Below are 18,838 nucleotides of genomic sequence, written 5' to 3'. Positions count from 1 at the left end.
ATAAGCGGTGTAAAATAGGCGCATAATTTAAAGTCTCTTTATAACTAGATAAAGTTGTTGAAAATTGTGAAAAATATATAATATAACGCAAAAAGGTGACTTTAGCAAGTGGACAGTGGAGTTTAGCAGTTTCATTTAACCGAAAGCTGTGAATCGCATTTTATAAATACATATTTTGTCGTTCATGTTGACAGTAAAATGGAAAAAAAATGCGAAAAGTGCAAAAGCACAATACGCGGAGAAGTAACGAAAATTAAATGTGGAGGTGTTGTGTTTGTGGTAAATATTACCATTTAACAACAAAATGTTCTGATTTGGACCAATACAGCGTTAATATGCTTGAAGAATTTGAGATGCTGAGGTTTATGTTCACAGATTGTGTGCAATACGTGCAGAATGTGGATGACATCCTAAAAGACATGCAATTGGTGGTAAAGCATAATGGTCAACATCTAGCTGAGTATAGATATGAGTTTGATAACGCGCTAAAAAAATGAACGTGAAATAAAACAAGTGCTGAAAGCGGTTGAAATTGCATTCAGTGAAAGAATTCAGGCAGCTCAGGAGTCATGTGAAAGAAGTGTACAGGAAGTAAACAAAATACGCGAAATAGCAGAAGGCCTCAAGCGCAGCAGCGATCAGGTATGCGATGAGTTGAAAAGCAGTAAAGATGACAATAAAAAAATGATAGAAGCAATTAGTAAGGAGAATAAAAAAATGTGTACAGAACTAAAGAGAAACGTCAATGTTTGGAGCGAAGCAATCATATGCAGCAGCAATAAAAGGTGGAAATCCAAGAAAAGAAGCGTTGCCAGAAATCCGAAAAGAAGTCCCTTTAATAGTTAAGCCAAATACTAAGCAAGATAGCGAAAAGTGACCTAAATTCGAAAGTCGACCCTAAGGAGCTACAAGTTACAAATATAGTAGCAAGACAAAGCGGAGTTGTAATTGTGGAGAGTGCAAATACTCAAGAAAGGGAGAAAATATAAAATGCTATCGAAAACAATATCGGAAATAATTACGAGGTGAAAATTCCTACAAAATTGAAGCCGAAAATTATGGTGACTGGCATAAACTTCAAATATGATGATGAGGAACTTACCCAGAGACTCAAACTGCAAAATAATTGTCTTGCCGTAGCAAATTTTAAAATCGTGAAGCAATCCGAAGTAAAGAAAAAAGATAAAACTTACTATAACGCAGTAGTGGAAACCGAGGCTGATGTCTTTGCGTCTATACCAGCCGGATAAACGCTCAATGTAAGATGGGAACGTTGTAAAGTCTATGATGCAGTGCAAGTATTGTGTTGCTTCAAATTCAAAGGCTTTACTCATAAAGCAAGCGAGTGTAAAGGAAAAAAAGTATGCACAAAATGCTTAGGAGAACACAAGTATGCTTTATGCAATAAACAAATGCATTAATTGTATCAGAGCAAATAAAGAATTAAATTTGGGACTAGATGAAAATCATGATTCTCTGGATAGAATGTGTCCTGTTTATCAACAAAAACAAAAGCTAACGGCGAAGAAGAGGAAGATTGGATACTAGCAACCAACGAAGGCAATTGTAAACACTAAGTCAAAAACTCACACAAATTTCGATAACAAAGTACACAACTTGGATCGTATACATCTTAATATTAATAGTATTACAGCAAATAAACTAGAATTTGAACATCTTATTGAAATAAATAAACCAAGCATTGTGCTGTGCGCGGAAACATGTACAACAGATCTAATCATGGATTCTGGACTAAATGTTCCGACCTATAATCTCATCCGGTGCGACTCCCACAGTAGACATACTGGTGGTGTTTTAATATCTGTCCACGAATCAGTACAATTTAGCATTGTGTGCAATAAATCCATCAATATGAATGTGTGGTGCGTTATCATAAAAAGCAAGAAATGTGCCTTAAAATGGCAAATAGGTGTACTATATCACTCACCAAGTAGCAATGATGTCGACTTTATTTTATATCTCAACGACATCATCACTGAATATGTAAAGGAATCATAAAATAATATAATGACGGGGGATGTCAACATAAATGTGAATGTATCGTCAACATACTCAAATCAGCTACCAAGTTTATTTTCGCAAATGGCTATGTTGCAGAGGATTACTTTCAATACGAGAATAACTGAGTATCCAGCTACAAAAATTGATTTACTGTTTAGTAATAACGACCAAGTACTGCATCTCCGTTAGAATAATGATGAGATCCGGCATCAGCCTACGCAGTACTCTCTAAGTACTCTCTAAGTAGTCTAATAAAGACCATTTTTCAATACATAATATTGGAGTTATTTATTCAACAGTTTAGCGATTCGAACGTTAGCAGAAGGTTTGGAATAAGCGGAATTTCAATAAATTCGTTACAATTGTTGTCAGAAGAGGAATTGTTGAAAAAATTCCGAAGATTTCGAATACAACTTGGACATGGCAAAGTTAAGTGAATTAAGGATCCAGCAACTGAAAAAGGAGTTGGAGAACCGTGGATTGACTACAACCGGCAATAAGATCGAACTTACAGCACGGCTGCGAGAGGTAATAGAGTTGGAAGGAATTAATGTGGACGATGATGTCTTTCATCCTGATGGGGACGAGACAACAACAAAAATTGAAGAGAAAAACGAAACATCGCAGACAGTTACGAGCACAGACTTGAACATGATTTTGGCTGCAATACCTGCTCAAACATCGACATTGTCATCTCAACTGGAAGAACAAATATAACATCTCAACTGCAGAATAGAAGACATATATGGCATCCCAACTGGAATTGCAGGAGGCACGCATTACATCAAAGATTGAAGCACAAGAAACGCGTATTTCAGAAATGTCGGCACAGATTACATCAAAGATGGAAACACAACTGAAAGAACAAGAGGCACTCATAACAGTATAACTCGAAGCGCAAGAGGTGCGTATATCATCAAAACTCGAAGCGCGTATGGACGAAAAAATCAGTTTGAGGAAAAAATCGAGGCCGAGGTGGATGCTTTGAGAGGTCGTACACAGGAGTTGCAACTAAATCGCCCAGCAGTTTCAGCGAGTAATCCAAAGGTAAAGACACCATCCTTTGACGGTTCTGTTCCTTTCCAGGTCTTTAAACTACAGTTTGAGAAAACAGCAGCAGTGAACAACTGGAATGCGGAAGATAAAGTTGCTGCACTGTTCGTGGCATTGAAAGGGACTGCAGCTGAAATCTTACAGACTATTACAGAGTACGAACGGAACATTATGAAGCATTGATGGGCGCACTAGAGAGGCGATACGGAACCGAGCATAGGAGACAGATATACCAAATGGAGTTACCGAACCGCTTCCAGAGGCCTGGTGAAACATTGCAAGAGTTTGCGTCGGATGTTGGAAGGCTGGCACATTTAGCGAATGCGGAAAGGGTAAAAATCCATGGAATACGGCTTATTGAAACTAAGCGATCGACATACGCAAACCCAAAGCCAACATTCACAGGAACGGTATCACATGCTCTTATTCAGAAAACAGCATCGCTTCTGTGTAAGTCAGCTTTCAAAGCATGCCGAGTGGAGGTAGAAAGACCAGACTGGGTGAACACAATATTTCATTTTTTTTTTTTCAGTTAAATAAATTTAAAAAAATGTTGTCTTTAGCTTTAACATCAAAGTACGTGTATTTAAAATATGATATGAAAAAGGTTACATTAAAAACTCAAGCGCATGCGTGGGCTTTTCTTTGCCATTTCATCTAAAACTTCATCAACGGTAACAATTTGATCACGGTGGATGCTTAGTGATGCACAGCCATTCCGTCGATTTTCACTCATCGTGTTTCTCAAATAGTTTTTAATCAGCCTAAGAGTTGAAAAAGATCCCTCGTTCGTTGCCGTTGTTACTGGAAGCGTACACAAGATTTTCAACATGTGAACATTAGGAAAAGCTACAGAATCGCATTCCTGTAATATTAATCATAGATAAATTGATAAAAAAAAACCGAAGTACCTCCTTCAGGAATAATTAGAATTCATGCTTTTTAAGCTTATGCATGAGATGTAACGTATACGTATATAAAATTCAAAAGAAAGAAACTGATCGAATAGAAAAAAAATTGTATTTAAAAAAATCATATCTACACAGAAAAAACACTAATGTGTTTTTTACATTTTTAAATGTGAAAAACACATTATTTTTTCATTTATCAAATAATTTGAAATGTGTTTTTGACATGAAAAAAATGTATATATTACATTATAATAATGTGTTTTCCACATGGAAAATAATGTCAAATTTGCAATATATTTCAAAATAGGAAATGTGTACTTCGAAAAAATGCTGTAAATTTAGTATTATTCAATTGTAGAGAATAAAATCAAAGCACGAGAATTAGTATCGTTTAGTTCGGCAAACAAACAGAACCGTAAGCAATGTTTATATGTATGTTTATATGTAGCTTGTCGCCGTGATGTAGCAGAAGAATCATGCAAATATTTAGACGCATGGAGTTTTCATATTTGACTTTTCATTCCGATGAATGTAATCGCGGTTGAGGCAAACGACCAAACGCCTGAATTGATTATATTCAGGCATGCAATAAGTTGGTTGATTTTAAATCAATGTCGATTATGTTCGTTTAAGCAAGTTGGATCATTGAACACGATCATGTTGCCGAATGTAATCGAACGTTGTTGTGTTCGATTTTTGCTGTTCTCTGATATGTATGTAGATGGTCGTTAGGCAAATTTACAAGGAAACTTTTTTATTAAATTATAGTAAAAGTTAACATGTACATTTGCATATTTAATAAATTGCAGAATTATTATGAAACAGAATATGATTAAAATATAAGTGTTCACTTCGTACATACATTACAATTATAAAGAAATTTATTAACATAGACATAAAAATATCAAATATTTGAATTGTAACGACCTAAAAAATCAAATGGTCCTGAGGCAACGGTCGCTGGCGAATTTGGTGGTTAATCAAATATTTAAAATATTTTTTTTTTTTAATATTTTTTTATTTATTTGATGTTTAAAATTTTTATTAATCAAAAATTTTCATTTTGATATCACCAAAATTTTCATTTTAAAAAACTAATTCGATAACAAAATATTCAAAATGTAAAGTATAAAATACAAAGTTAATAATTTAATAATATATAATAAATATTATATTTACTCTCCCTCCAAGAAAATTGAAAACAAATAAATAATTAATTAAAATTAAATGTAACTTTTTTTTCTTTTTTGTTGTTTAATGTATTTGTATTTAAATTAGTGTTAATAAGTATGTTTGCTGGTTTAAGTAAATCAATTGAAATATTTTTAATAGTATTTTTGTATTGAATTGTAAATGTTTTATGTTTCTTAGAGTGATTCTAAATTAGATTTACGAAGAACTTTAACACAAACGTACTCACAATTTTCTAATTTTTTAGGAACGAAAAAGTTTTCTTTGTTATGATAAAAAACTTTAGAACGAACAAGCGAAAAATATTCTTTTATTTTTTGAAGAGCGTCATTAGAAAAATTATGTTCTTTATTACTATTTAAAACAATTAATTCACCAGGTATTCTAAGTGTTTGGCCATAAACAATTTCAGCAGATGAACATTTTAAATCTTCTTTAATAGAAGTTCGTAAACCAAGTAGAATGAACGGTAAAATGTCAGACCAATGAACCGAGTCGTTTGATGCTATAATTGCTGCTTTTAAAGTTCTATGAAATTTCTCTATCATCCATTTGCTTGGGGATGGTAAGGAGATGTATGAATTTTATGAGAACCTAAATTTTTAGTTAATTCAGTAAACAAATTTTAAGTGAATTGTGAACCTTGATCTACTGTAATATTTAATGGTATACCAAATCGTGGTATATAATTCTGAATAAAAGTTTTTACTATAGTATTTGTTAAAATGTCTTTAAGTGGATAAGCTTCAGGCCAACGTGAAAATCTATCAATAATTGTTAAAATATAACAATTTTCATTTGAAACTGGAAGAGGTCCAACAATATCCATATAAATATGTTCAAAACGACCTGATGGTATTTGAATTTTTTAAATAGGAAATTTAGTATGTCTTGAAATTTTGGATTTTTGACAATTGATACAAGACGAAGTCCAATCGTTAATTTCTTTACGCATGTTAGGCCAATAATATTTATTTTGAATTAATTTTCTAGTTGTTCTTATAATTGGATGAGATAATGAGTGAATTTTGTCAAATATAATTCTTCTCATAGAATGTGGAACATAAGGTCTTAAAAGTTGTAGAGAAACATCAACCATATATTTAAATTAATAACTGGAATATGAATTTCTTTTAAATTATTTTTAGAATTTTGATCAGAAATGGTTTTTTGTAAAAATGTATCAGTTTGTTTTTCTTTATGTAAAGTTTCTAAATTTATATCTTGAGTTGAAATGCATTTACTTCTGGAATACGGGAAAGTGTGTCGGCAACTATGTTGTCTTTTCCACGTATATATTGAATATCATTTGTAAATTGAGCAATATATTTAAGATGACGTAGTTGACGAGGAGATCTATCCACTTTAGAATTTAGAACACGAGTTAAAGGTTTATGATCAGTATTGTCACGGATATTAGCATCACTAAATTATCCCATCACTAAGGCGATGCTAAGGCCACGCCAAGCAGTATTTACGTTAATAATTAAATCAAGTATACACATATATAAGGCAGCCCAGAGAGATGTCACACACAGATGCATTTACTTATATGCCTATGTGCGCAAACTACAAACATTCACATCAATAATTCAATCTTTATGTATCTACATAAACGAATAAATAATTGCGTCTACACATATGTACGTATACGAGCAGCGGAGCGGCAATGCACAAACACGTGCATATATCTTATCTGAGTTGTCACAAGAGAGAGCAATAATTTGTGCACGTAGTTGTGGCTGGCGATTTTGTAGCCGAAACAACTAGTAAGTTCTGGAAATCGAAGAGCCTAGAAGTATGCAGCGTAAACTATAAAAGCGGGGCAAGCGAGTAAGAAGTAATTCAGTTTGATTTGAGTTGTCAAGCAGTTCGATTAGGACGATATCTAGCGAGCAATAGCAGTATTATTTTGAAAGTCTGTTTCATTTAAGATATCAGTTTGGTTATTAAGCCAGCTAATTGCAAAGTATAAGTGTTATTGTGAAGTACTTTAATAAAGGCCATTTTTCCATTATTCAATATTGGAGTTATTTATTCAACAGTTTAGTGATACGAACTTAGCAAAAAGGCAAATAAGAGGATTTGCAAGTAAATTCGTTACAATTGGTGTCAGAAGAGGAATTGTTGAATAAATTCCAAAGGACAACAAGGACATGGCAAAGTTCAGTGAATTGAAGATCCAGCAACTAAAGAAGGAGTTGGAGACCCGTGGATTGAATACAAGCGGCGTTAAACTTGAACTTCAGGCACGGCTACGAGAGGCAATGGAAGCAGAAGGAATTGATGTGGAAGAGCATGTCTTTCATCTTGATGGCGAGGAGACAACAAAAATTGAAGAGAAAAACGAAACATTGCAAACGGTTACCAGCACAGACTTGAACGTGATATTGGCTGCAATATCTGCACAAACGTCGACAGTAACATCGAAAATTGAAGCACAAGAAACGCGAATGTCAGAAATGTCGACACAGATTACATCCAAGATGGAAACGCAATTGGAAGAACAGAAGACATATATGGCATCCCAACTGGAATCGCAGGAGACACGCATAACATCAAAGATGGAAGAACAGAAGACATATATGGCATCCCAACTGGAATCGCAGGAGACACGCATAACATCAAAGATGGAAGAACAAGAAGAACGCTTATCATTACAGGTGGCACAAATGTCTTCACAGTTAGAAGCACAGGAGCAAGGGTAACATCAAAGCTGGAAGCGCAGGATGCAAAAATCGCTCAATTTCAGGCAGAAGTCGATGATTTGAAGGGTCGTATGGAGCAGTTACAATTAAATCGTCCAGCAGTTTCAGCGAGTAATCCAAAGGTAAAAACACCATCCTTTGACGGTTCTGTTCCTTTCCAGGTCTTTAAGCTACAGTTTGAGAAGACCTCAGCAGTGAACAACTGGAATGTGGAAGATAAAGTTGCCGCGCTCTTCGTAGCATTGAAAGGACCAGCTGCCGAAATCTTACAGACTATTCCAGAGTACGAACGGAACAGTTATGACGCATTGATGGCTGCTGTAGAACGGCGATACGGAAGCGAACACAGGAAACAGATATTTCAAATAGAATTGCAAAACCGCTACCAAAAAGCTAACGAGACTTTGCAGGAGTTTGCTTCTGACATTGAAAGATTGGCTCATCTTGCAAATGCGGATGCAGCCGTGGAATACACGGAAAGAGTGAAGATTCAGAGCTTTATAAATGGCATACGGGACGTCAAAACGAAGCGAGCCACATACGCGAACCCAAAGCAAACATTTTCTGAAACGGTATCCCATGCATTGACTCAGGAAACGGCGTCATTATTGAGTAAACCAGCATACAAAGCTCATCGTGTGGAAGTAGAAAGGCCAGAGTGGGTAGATACAATTTTGGAAGCTCTGAAGGGATCACAACAGAAAAATGCCGGAGTTATGAAATGTTTCAAGTGCGGTAACCCAGGTCACATTGCACGTCATTGCAGTAGCAATTCCAATAGTTCCAACAATGTGGGTGGCCGTAAACGCAGAGCTGAAGGAGACGAGCAAATCTCCAAATCCACTCAATCGTTAAACTAAAGCGAGTCAGCAGCAAGGGGCGACAGCTGACTCCCTCAATTGAATGCCCCATAATCTCTATCTCACAAATTGGAAGAAGGTCGAGCAATCTTACTGTCGGAGGACATGTGGATGGAAAGGAACGTTTACTGACTGTAGATACGGGTGCATCTCATTCCATCATTCGAGCGGATTTAGTCAACAAGAAGATAAGACCATTGCATGGAGCAATATTGCGTACAGCCACTGGAGAAGACACCCAGGTAATTGGAGAAGTAGAATGTGAAGTAGCAATTGGGAACATCACGGTACTACACAATTTTATAGTGGCAGGTATTGTTGATGAAATCATAATTGGAGTGAACTTCTTAATCAACCAAGGCATCAAAATCGATATGCAAAGCAAGACGATGCGATATAAGAACATGGATGTGCCACTTAATTTCGGCTACGAGAGAGGCTACAGCAGTAAACGAGTGCTGGTGGAAGAGAGTCAGCGAATACCACCAAAATCCGAAGCAGTCATCTGGGCAAAGGTTGATGGAGATTGTGGGACAAACAAATTGTGGGTTGTCGAAGCAGCAAACAAATCAGCACTGAACATACTTGTAGGAAAAACCCTGGCTATGACAAAACAAGATGGACGTGTTCCAGTAAGAGTACTCAATGAGTTCAATTCACCACTTAAACTGACTAAAGGAGCTATTTTGGGAAGATGCCAAGAGGCTGAAGTAGTTATTAACTGTGAACAGCTCCAGGAACACGTTTCAGCTAGTAATACTAATCTTTCAAATGAGATCACGGCATGGACGCAGGGACTAGAGGAAGCATATCAGAGTAAGGCAAAACAACTGCTCCTAAAGTACGCGAACATATTTGACCAGGATGGTTCTAAACCAGGCCGCACCAACGTTGTGAAACATCAAATTGACACTGGAGATGCGAGGCCGATCCGTCAAGCTCCACGTAGTGTTCCACTGGCGAAGCGGCAAGTTGTGAGTCAAATTATACAAGAAATGAGCGACAGCGGCGTCATCGAACCATCAGCTAGTCCCTGGAGCTCACCGGTAGTACTTGTAAAGAAGAAGGATGGAAAAATGAGGTTTTGCGTGGACTACCGGAAGTTGAATGACGTTACGAAAAAGGATAGCTACCCATTGCCAAGAATTGACGACACTCTGGACTCGCTCTCTGGTACGAAATGGTTTTCCACACTGGACTTGAAAAGCGGCTACTGCCAAGTGGAGGTAAAGGAGGAAGACAAAGAGAAAACAGCCTTCAGCGTCGGAGATGGTCTTTGGCAATTTACAGTAATGCCCTTTGGACTATGTAATGCACCAGCTACTTTCGAGAGACTCATGGATCAGGTATTGAAAGGACTACATTGGAAAACATGCTTGGTGTACCTGGACGACATCATCGTATTGGGCAAGAATTTCGATGAACATCTTAAGAACTTGGAGGAAGTTTTCCAAAGAATAGCTGGCGCTGGTCTGAAGTTAAGTCCCAAAAAGTGTGCGCTGTTTAAAAAGGAAGTAAATTATTTGGGTCACAAGGTAACGACAGAGGGCATCTGCACTGCGAACGAAAAGATAGAGGCTGTAAAGGATTGGCCAAGACCCCAGAACCTACATGAATTAAGAAGTTTCCTTTGGCTGTGCACATATTACCGCCGATTTGTACAAAATTTTTCCAGCGTAGCCCATAGCCTCCATGAGCTTACAAAAAAAAATAAAGCTTTTGAATGGAAGAAGGAGTAAGAAGTGGCTTTCCAAACATTGAAGGAGCGTTTGTGCACTGCCCCAATGTTAGCATATCCGATTCCAGGAGCAACATTTATTCTAGATACAGATGCGAGTGGATATGCTATAGGAGGCGTTTTATCACAACTGGTCGATGGACAGGAGAAGGTAGTTGCATATTACAGCCGTTCGATTGGAAAACCAGAGAGGAACTACTGCGTTACGCGGAGAGAGCTGTTGGCATTGGTAGAGTGCGTTAAACATTTTCACAAATACCTCTACGGCCAGCGATTCCGTGTCAGGACAGATCACGCAGCTTTAAAATGGCTACTGCAGTTCCGTAATCCGGAAGGACAATTGGCACGGTGGATCGAGCGACTACAAAGCTATGACTTTTCCATTGAGCATCGAAAAGGTAGTACCCATGGAAATGCCGATGCAATGTCACGAAGACCATGTAGTTTGGAATGCAAGCACTGTTCAAAAGCCGAGGCTAAAGAAGACATTATAGATGTCCGGCTAATGACTATAACATGTACAGATGAATGGGACAAGGAACAGCTAAGAAAGTGCCAGCTAGAAGATGCAGATCTGGCACGTGTTATGCAAGGGCTCGAACGAAATGAAAGACCAAACAGAGAAGAGATGTCAGCAGAGAGTCCCATTGCGAAGTCATATTGGGCACAGTGGAACAGTTTGGAATTGATATCCGGTTGCCTTCATCGAGTATGGGAGAGTGAGGATGGTAAATACAAGAATAAACTGATAGTTGTTCCCAGAAAGAGGATTCCTGATGTACTCAGCGAGCTGCATAATGGTCCAAGCGGAGGTCATCTTGGAATCACGAAGACGCTCGAGAAGATTAAACAGAGATTCTATTGGGTTGGTTGCCGTCAGTCGGTCACTGAGTGGATTGCGAACTGCGAGGTTTGCAGCAGAGCGAAAGGGCCCAGAACACGAAGTCATGGCCTGATGAAGCAATATAACTCAGGTGCGCCATTTGAAAGGATCGCTATGGATGTCGCCGGTCCATTTCCTACTAGCAACGGCGGAAACAAATATGTACTGGTAGTTATGGATTATTTCAGCAAATGGCCAGAGGTATACCCAATCCCAAATCAAGAAGCGGAAACGGTAGCAGAAGTTTTTATAAACAATTGGGTTGCAAGGTATGGTGTACCAATGGAGTTACATTCTGACCAAGGCAGGAATTTCGAATCAGCTGTGTTCCAGGAAATGTGTAAGTCATTGGGCATTCGAAAAACACGGACAACTGCATTGCATCCTCAATCCGATGGTATGGTGGAACGTTTCAATAGAACATTGGAGGAGCATTTAAGTAAAGTAGTAGACAAGTACCATAAGGAGTGGGATACACACATATCATTATTCTTGATGGCTTACCGATCGGCAGTGCATCAGACAACGGGCCAAACTCCCGCAAAGGTAATTTTTGGCAATGACCTTAGACTGCCAGCTGATTTGAAGTCAAGAAATCCACTGGTGTCTTGGAAGAAGATGGAGGGCAGTGTGACGAATATTAGCTTCACTAACCTGAAACTAGCATCACTAAGCAGATACCAAGCAGCCACTCGTATGTACGTAAACAGATCAATCATCATTTACACACATACATACAAGGCAACGGAGAGATACCCAGCGGACCAAGTTCGATTATTTTGCGAGACTTTCGCAAAATGCTCAGAAGTGAGCTCATATTTCATTTCATTTATTAAAAGAAATATATATTAGTACAATAAGATCATGTATGATCTTTTATAGTACAACAGACATTAAATGACAGGATAATAATAAAACATTCAAGTTTTAAATTTAACACATTAACCTAACATATTTAAGGTATATAAAATAATATATGATGGAAACCAAAACAGATTCATAACAGAATATGCTCACTACAATTCATAAAGGAAAAAAAAAGAAAAGTTTAACGTTAGCAAATATTCGCTCACAACGCTTACGAACGCTTACGAAAAACAATTAGGAAAATAAAAACGAACTTAGTATTAAAATCGGTTATATCTAAATATACAGTAAGCCATTTTCGGAAACAGAATTGCTAGTTGGGTACCAGAATACTTAAGATAATAATAATAATAATTGACTAGAAGATATGTAGGTAAACTCAGTTTCAAATCAAGACATTCATTGACGAAAGAACGAATATATAACATTCTTAAAGTTGCTTTTACTTAAGCTATTGCGAATTGAGTTCGGGATGGAGTTCCATATGCTGATAGCATTGACAAAGAATAGCCTTGCAGAGTTCAAATAGTTGTAGTTTGGTAAAATTATGTCACATATGCGAGCAGACTGCGAAAGAGTCAACTTGTTATATAAGTAACTGGGCACTTTATCTGCCATAATACGATAAAGGAAAATGCAGTTCCTCGCTCTAAGGTAATCAGAGACCTCACAACCCAACAAACGAGTCCTCCATTCAGATACATGGTCAAATCTTGCTAAGCCAAAAACATATCGCGTTACATGATTGAAGGCTACATCAATTTTGTGTGCAGACTTGGAATCTAGTTTGCTGTATACACATTCCGCATAACAAATACTTGGCAATATTAATTGTATAGCCAGCTTTCTTCTTATTTCTAGCGGGGTAAAGGCCGCCGATACTCTTAAGTTTCGTAGGGTATAGTAAACTTTACTGATGACAGAATTAACGTGATCAACACAGGACAGATTAGAATTTATGACGAAGCCCAGATTCGTCGCTTTAGAAACATATTTCAGACAGTTAACATTAATGTAAAGATTTGGTAGATCCTGAAAGTTAATATGCTTTTTTGAAATGGGAAGTACATACGATTTAGTTAAGAGCAAGTAGATGCCCAATGGGATAAGGATGACAGGTCACTGTTAAACTTGGCACAAAGTTCAGAGGCTTGCCCCTGCATCGCTGACATATAGATCTGGATATCATCTGCGTAGGCATGTATCTGCGCATGCTGGCAGGAGCTGAAGATGTCATTTATAAATAGACAAAATAATAGCGGTCCCAATATAGAACCTTGGGGTACACCAGCGAGCAATGGTCTAATGTCAGATATTTCCGATCCAACCTTAACACGCTGCGCTCTACCCCCCAAGTAGCTCATCATTAATTTTACCGCAGAGTCACTAAATCCCAAGTAGGCTTTCAGCTTCATACATAGCAAACTATGGTTAACTGATTCAAATGCCTTTGAAAATCGAGCATACACAACAATGTTAATTGATTTTTGTCATAGGATAGACGTATGTCATCCAGAATTTTTATAACAGCTGTGGCGCAGCTGTGGTTAGATCTAAACCCCGACTGCATCGGTGAAAGCAATTTGTATACAGTTATATGCGAGTGGATTTGTTCAGATAACAGGGACTCAAGGGTCTTCGATAGAGCGGGAAGGATGCTTATGGGACGAAAATCAGACGGACTACTAGCACTTCTATTTTTAGCTACCGGAAGAATGATTGCAAGCTTCCATGCATCAGGGAAGCACGAAGTTGTAATACAATGGTTGATGATATGTGTTAGGGTTGGCAAAATATGAGGAAGAATTATTTTTAGAAATTTTAGCGGGATTCCATCAGCACCAATCGCGTTTGAGCGGATCTTACAAACACATCTTGCAACATCAATCTCCGAGACGGCACGAAATTCAAATTGCTGAACCGATGCAGGTGGATAGGGTATGTGCTGGGAAATGTTGGCGCTGGGTGAGGAAGTACGATTTACAAATACATCATTGAGCTCATCAGGGTTAAGGGAACAATTTGAATTATATTTAGCATGCACACGAAGGTTTCTTAAATTACGCCAGAGGACATTATTTGGCAGCTCGGAATTTAACATTTTACCAAAATACTTGCGTTTTTCAGGTTTGATAACGGCAGTAGTTTCATTTCGAACATTCCTATAGGTATGCCAGTTCAAATCTATCCGATTCTTTTTCCACACTGCATAGGCCTTGTTGCGTTTTTTAATCATAGTACGAACAATTGTGTTGAACCATGGGCACGAGGACGATTTTCTTTGAAAACAACGCATTGGTACATGGGCATAGTAAAGAGTGAGTACCGTTTCATTTAAAAATTTGAGTTTATCGTTCACATTAGATAAACTCCAGCAATCGGCCCAATAAACACGAGATATGTCAGCAGTCAAGCTGTTAAGGTTAAGCGAGCGATAGTCAGGGAAGCTATATGTAACAGGAAATGAATTATGCTGGCCAAAGTCAAAATCAAACGAACAAAAAATTAAATCATGGTGAGAGATAAATGATATTTGGTCAAATTTTAAAACGGAGGACGGATCGGTGACAAAGAAATAATCAAGCAGACTAGGACAACAGTTATTCGCGAACCTTGTTGGTACTGGTGAGTTAACTAAAGAAAGACCAACACCAGACACATCGTCCAACAGACCGGAACTATACATGTCACGACATAACATATTAACATTAAAGTCACCACACACAACGATATTATCAAAGTCAACTGTGAAAGCAGATAGCATGCTACAAAAATCATTTACACTAGAACACCTATTAGGATTATACACGCATGACACAAGGATTTTTGACGCAGAACTAGACACTTCAATAAGTACAAACTCAGTTGTACTCTCAACAGAATGGGAAACTATGCGAGTCTTCAGATGAGATTTGCAGTACACCGCCACTCCTCCACCCTTTCTATTAAGTCTATCATTTCGATATAATTTATAGCCCTCTATTTCAAAGTGTGCGTCTCTTAAGTCATGTCTAAACCAGGTCTCAGATACGCAAATAACATTCACAGGCGACCGCTCAAAGGTTCTCCTAACCAGATCCATTTTCTCATAATTAAGACTTCGTGCATTAAATGTACAACATTAAATCCTTTTTGTCTACTGCACATGATATTTAAAAGTGCAAGACTACTTTCACCAATGCTATTCATTCCACTGTTTAGAACCATTTATATAGCGTAAGTTAAAAGCAACCCCAAGATAATTACAAATAAACCGAAGTAAAGATACCATACAGTGACTGAGTTTAACTACACTTACAATATATATATATACAAAACAGAAACGACAACATACCATTACTATATTAAATACAACTCTAGCGAAACTGCTGCAAATCATCAACACTCCTTATTTTTAGTGGTGGGCTGTTTGTTGACCTGTCCGCTCTTACAAGTACCATACCTCTCATAGTAAATACCGATACTAGGCTTCCTTTACGTCGCAGCTTAATGGCCTCTTGCAGTAAAAGTCTATTCTCCCTAGTGAGGCTCTCGTATATATGAAAGGACCCCTCAATGCCGATTGGACGCAAAGGAGTCACAGATTTGATTTTCTTGCGATGTTCTTTAAAGGCTCGCAGGGTACGATTGCGGTCAAGAGGAGAGTGAAATTTTATTATGACTGCACTGTTCAGTGTAGTACTTGACGCCTTAGTGCGGAAAATATCCCTGATCTGCGGAGCCATAAACTCAATTGAGAGGCAGACCTGGTTGAAAATACTTTTTAAGTTTTCACCCTCACCGAACGGAATTCCGAAAACAACGGCATCCGCCGCAATATCAGGCGCAGAACTCCTCTCTAATACATCCTCCAAATGGCCTTTCATTAACGCAAGATCCTCCTCTGTTTTCTGCGCATTAGCTTCCAATACAGCAATCCGGGCAGACGAGTCAGCGACCGTAGCAGCAAGCGAAGTTATATCCGCCTCAATACGTTTGGTAGACAAAAGACAAAAGAAGATAGAAACTTTATTTTTTTCGCAAAAAACCCGTAAACAAGCTCATATGCGAACAAAGAGAGATAGAAAATTTATTTACCGCATATCACTCGCATAATGTTTGCATGAATACTCGCAAGCAAGCAGAGAACGATGCTCATTTTTGTGCTGCAAAATACTTTCTTATGAGCTTTGCAACATGTGTTTTGTAACAAAAACCGAAATGCAGACAAAATAACGGTTCATAATTTCGTATGTAGCGTTATTTCTTCTATCGATGTGCAGCGCAAATAAGAAACAAAACAATTGTTTAGTTGTGTGATATCCGCGAAAGTGAATAGTTGAGTGCTGTGTTTGAAAAATTATTTAATATTTGTTAAATGCAAATAATTACTGTGGAAAGTAAGTATAAACGTAATTTGATTTATTTCTGTTTTATTTAATAATTCAATTGGCGTCAAATAGTGACGGATGAACTAGCAAAAACGTGTTCCTGGCGTGGAACCGACACAACATTAGCCATACGCCGTAAGTATAATTTTTACAACTTCCAATACAGAAAGTGTCAATATTAATTTATTTTATTAGTTATTATATTATTAATTTTGTTATTATTTATATTCGTAAAAGAGTTCTAAACTTGTAGCCTACTTTTTCTATTTCAATGTATATTTTACATAAACCAAATAGTTCAATTAATTATTTATTTTACTTTATTAAATTCTGTTTGTTTACTTTTATATTTACAGATGCGTTCAAGCAGAAGTTCGCGCTAGAAGATAAGATTTTGATAGTTACGCAAAACTCTTTCCAGTACGCTGCAGAACGCACAATTAGAACAGCCAAATCGGAGTCAAAAAAAGTTAGAACGTAGTAATTTTATACATTAAAATAATATTAATATTGGATTTTTTTAATTGAATTACTTTCATTTATTAAATTATTTTTCTTAAACACTCTTAATAATAAAAAGTGAAATATAATAAATAAACTGTGTTTAATGTACACATATTTATATTGCTATATAAACTACGAACTATTTTTTATAAAAAAGGAAATTAATAAAAAGCTAAAATAAAATACTATTTTTTTGAGTAGGGGAACACAACGGGAAACTGTACAACTGAAAAATTCGCACATCCTATTTGTTGTGATGATTTTACAATATCCTTTTTGATACTTATTTAATGTTGTTTCCGACCGGGGAAAAATATTTTTTCAGTATCTATTTTGAGTTGAAAATGTATCAAATGAAATATTTTATCCGACTACGCAGAAGTATCAAAAAAAAAAACCTAAAAAAATATTGCTGGAGACTCGCTAGCTTTATTTGTTGCAACTCTCGTAAACAATACTTTCGCTGCCACAAACTGAACGACATATGAATCATATTGCTTCCGTTTTCAGATGCGTTTGCGAGAGTTTTATCCGGTTAAACATCGTAAAATGCTCAAATGGGGTATCATTTGTGAGCATTTGGTCCGCTGGGTACTCACAAACCCATGTAATCATCAGCCAAAGTAGTACTCACATATACACACGCATATGGCTACAAACTACAAATATATATATGTATATATATGGCTGGTAACTACGCATGAAGTCACGAAATTACTAGACCTTAGGAGAAATGGGTGAACGAGGAAACCGAGAGTATAAAAGCAGCGCAAGCTGAGGCAAGTCTAATTAGTTTGATTTAAGCACGCTATTGGTTGTGAAGTATAAGTGTCATTGTGAAGTACTCTCAAAGTAGTCTAATAAAGACCATTTTGCAATACATAATATTGGAGTTATTTATTCAGCAGTTTAGCGATTCGAACGTTAGCAGAAGGTTTGGAAAAAGCGGAATTGCATTAAAATCGTTACAATATATTGCTCTCGCATTTGAAAAAATAAAACTTATTTCATTTTACAGCTTCGGAATCATGTTTTCTGTCCCATCGCAATTCAGGTATTAGCCCGAATCGTTTCAGTGAGACACCCGCTGCACGAAGCCCTGTTGTTGTTTTAGGGAGTGTCCCGAATGTTTTAGGGAGTGTTATCGATGATGATGGTCCTTAGTAACAAGCCCCATATGACCTCATTAAACCTTCACCCAAGGCCTTCGGGGAGTGTCCTTGTCGCTACAACAACGCGTGAACAACAACAACGGCTTGGAACTTTTTATATGCAAATAACGGCATTCATAAAGCGGCGGTAAACCAAAAATATGACATACATACATATATAACACCTTATGCGTTCATAACTCATCTCACCATTTTGAAAGTTTGAAGGTAAGATTTATAAAAGCCTCGTGAATTAGACAATATTTAGATAATCAATACTTTTAAGATTTTCACTAGAGCTTATGGCAACGAAACAGAAAATAACTTTGTAAGTACAATGCACACCACAGACGGGCGATTATATATATGTACATTTCGCGCATTTAGTTCAGTAGTGTCATAAATCAAAACACACAACCCACTCAGCATATAGGTGATTAAATTTTGATTTTCCCTACATTTCAATGCAATTTTATTACTCTTTCTGACTAAATAATGAGTTATCATACAAGTGAACAAAAGGAATAATCAAATATGAATACTTTTGATGATCAAAAACTGAATATAGATTTCCAATCAC

At 37.0% G+C, this 18,838-nt stretch overlaps 1 protein-coding gene and 1 long non-coding RNA gene across 2 annotated transcripts in view; one reads left to right on the top strand and one right to left on the bottom strand.

The window, feature by feature from the left end:
• LOC137249867 (fumarate hydratase, mitochondrial-like) overlaps positions 1–18,838 on the bottom strand; it is a 63,320-nt gene that overhangs the window by 22,035 nt on the left and 22,447 nt on the right. The gene's annotated exons all lie outside the window — the stretch shown is intronic.
• Positions 16,411–17,226, top strand: LOC137247942 (uncharacterized). Its single transcript, XR_010951948.1, has 3 exons — positions 16,411–16,612; positions 16,676–16,738; positions 16,960–17,226. It is a non-coding gene; the product is annotated as an uncharacterized lncRNA (long non-coding RNA).

The sequence above is a fragment of the Eurosta solidaginis genome, chromosome 4 (genome assembly GCF_040869045.1).
Source record: "Eurosta solidaginis isolate ZX-2024a chromosome 4, ASM4086904v1, whole genome shotgun sequence".
Taxonomy (NCBI): Eukaryota; Metazoa; Arthropoda; class Insecta; order Diptera; family Tephritidae; genus Eurosta; species Eurosta solidaginis.
The sequence above is the reverse complement of the archived record's forward strand: the minus strand, read 5'-3'. Positions and strand labels throughout refer to the sequence as shown.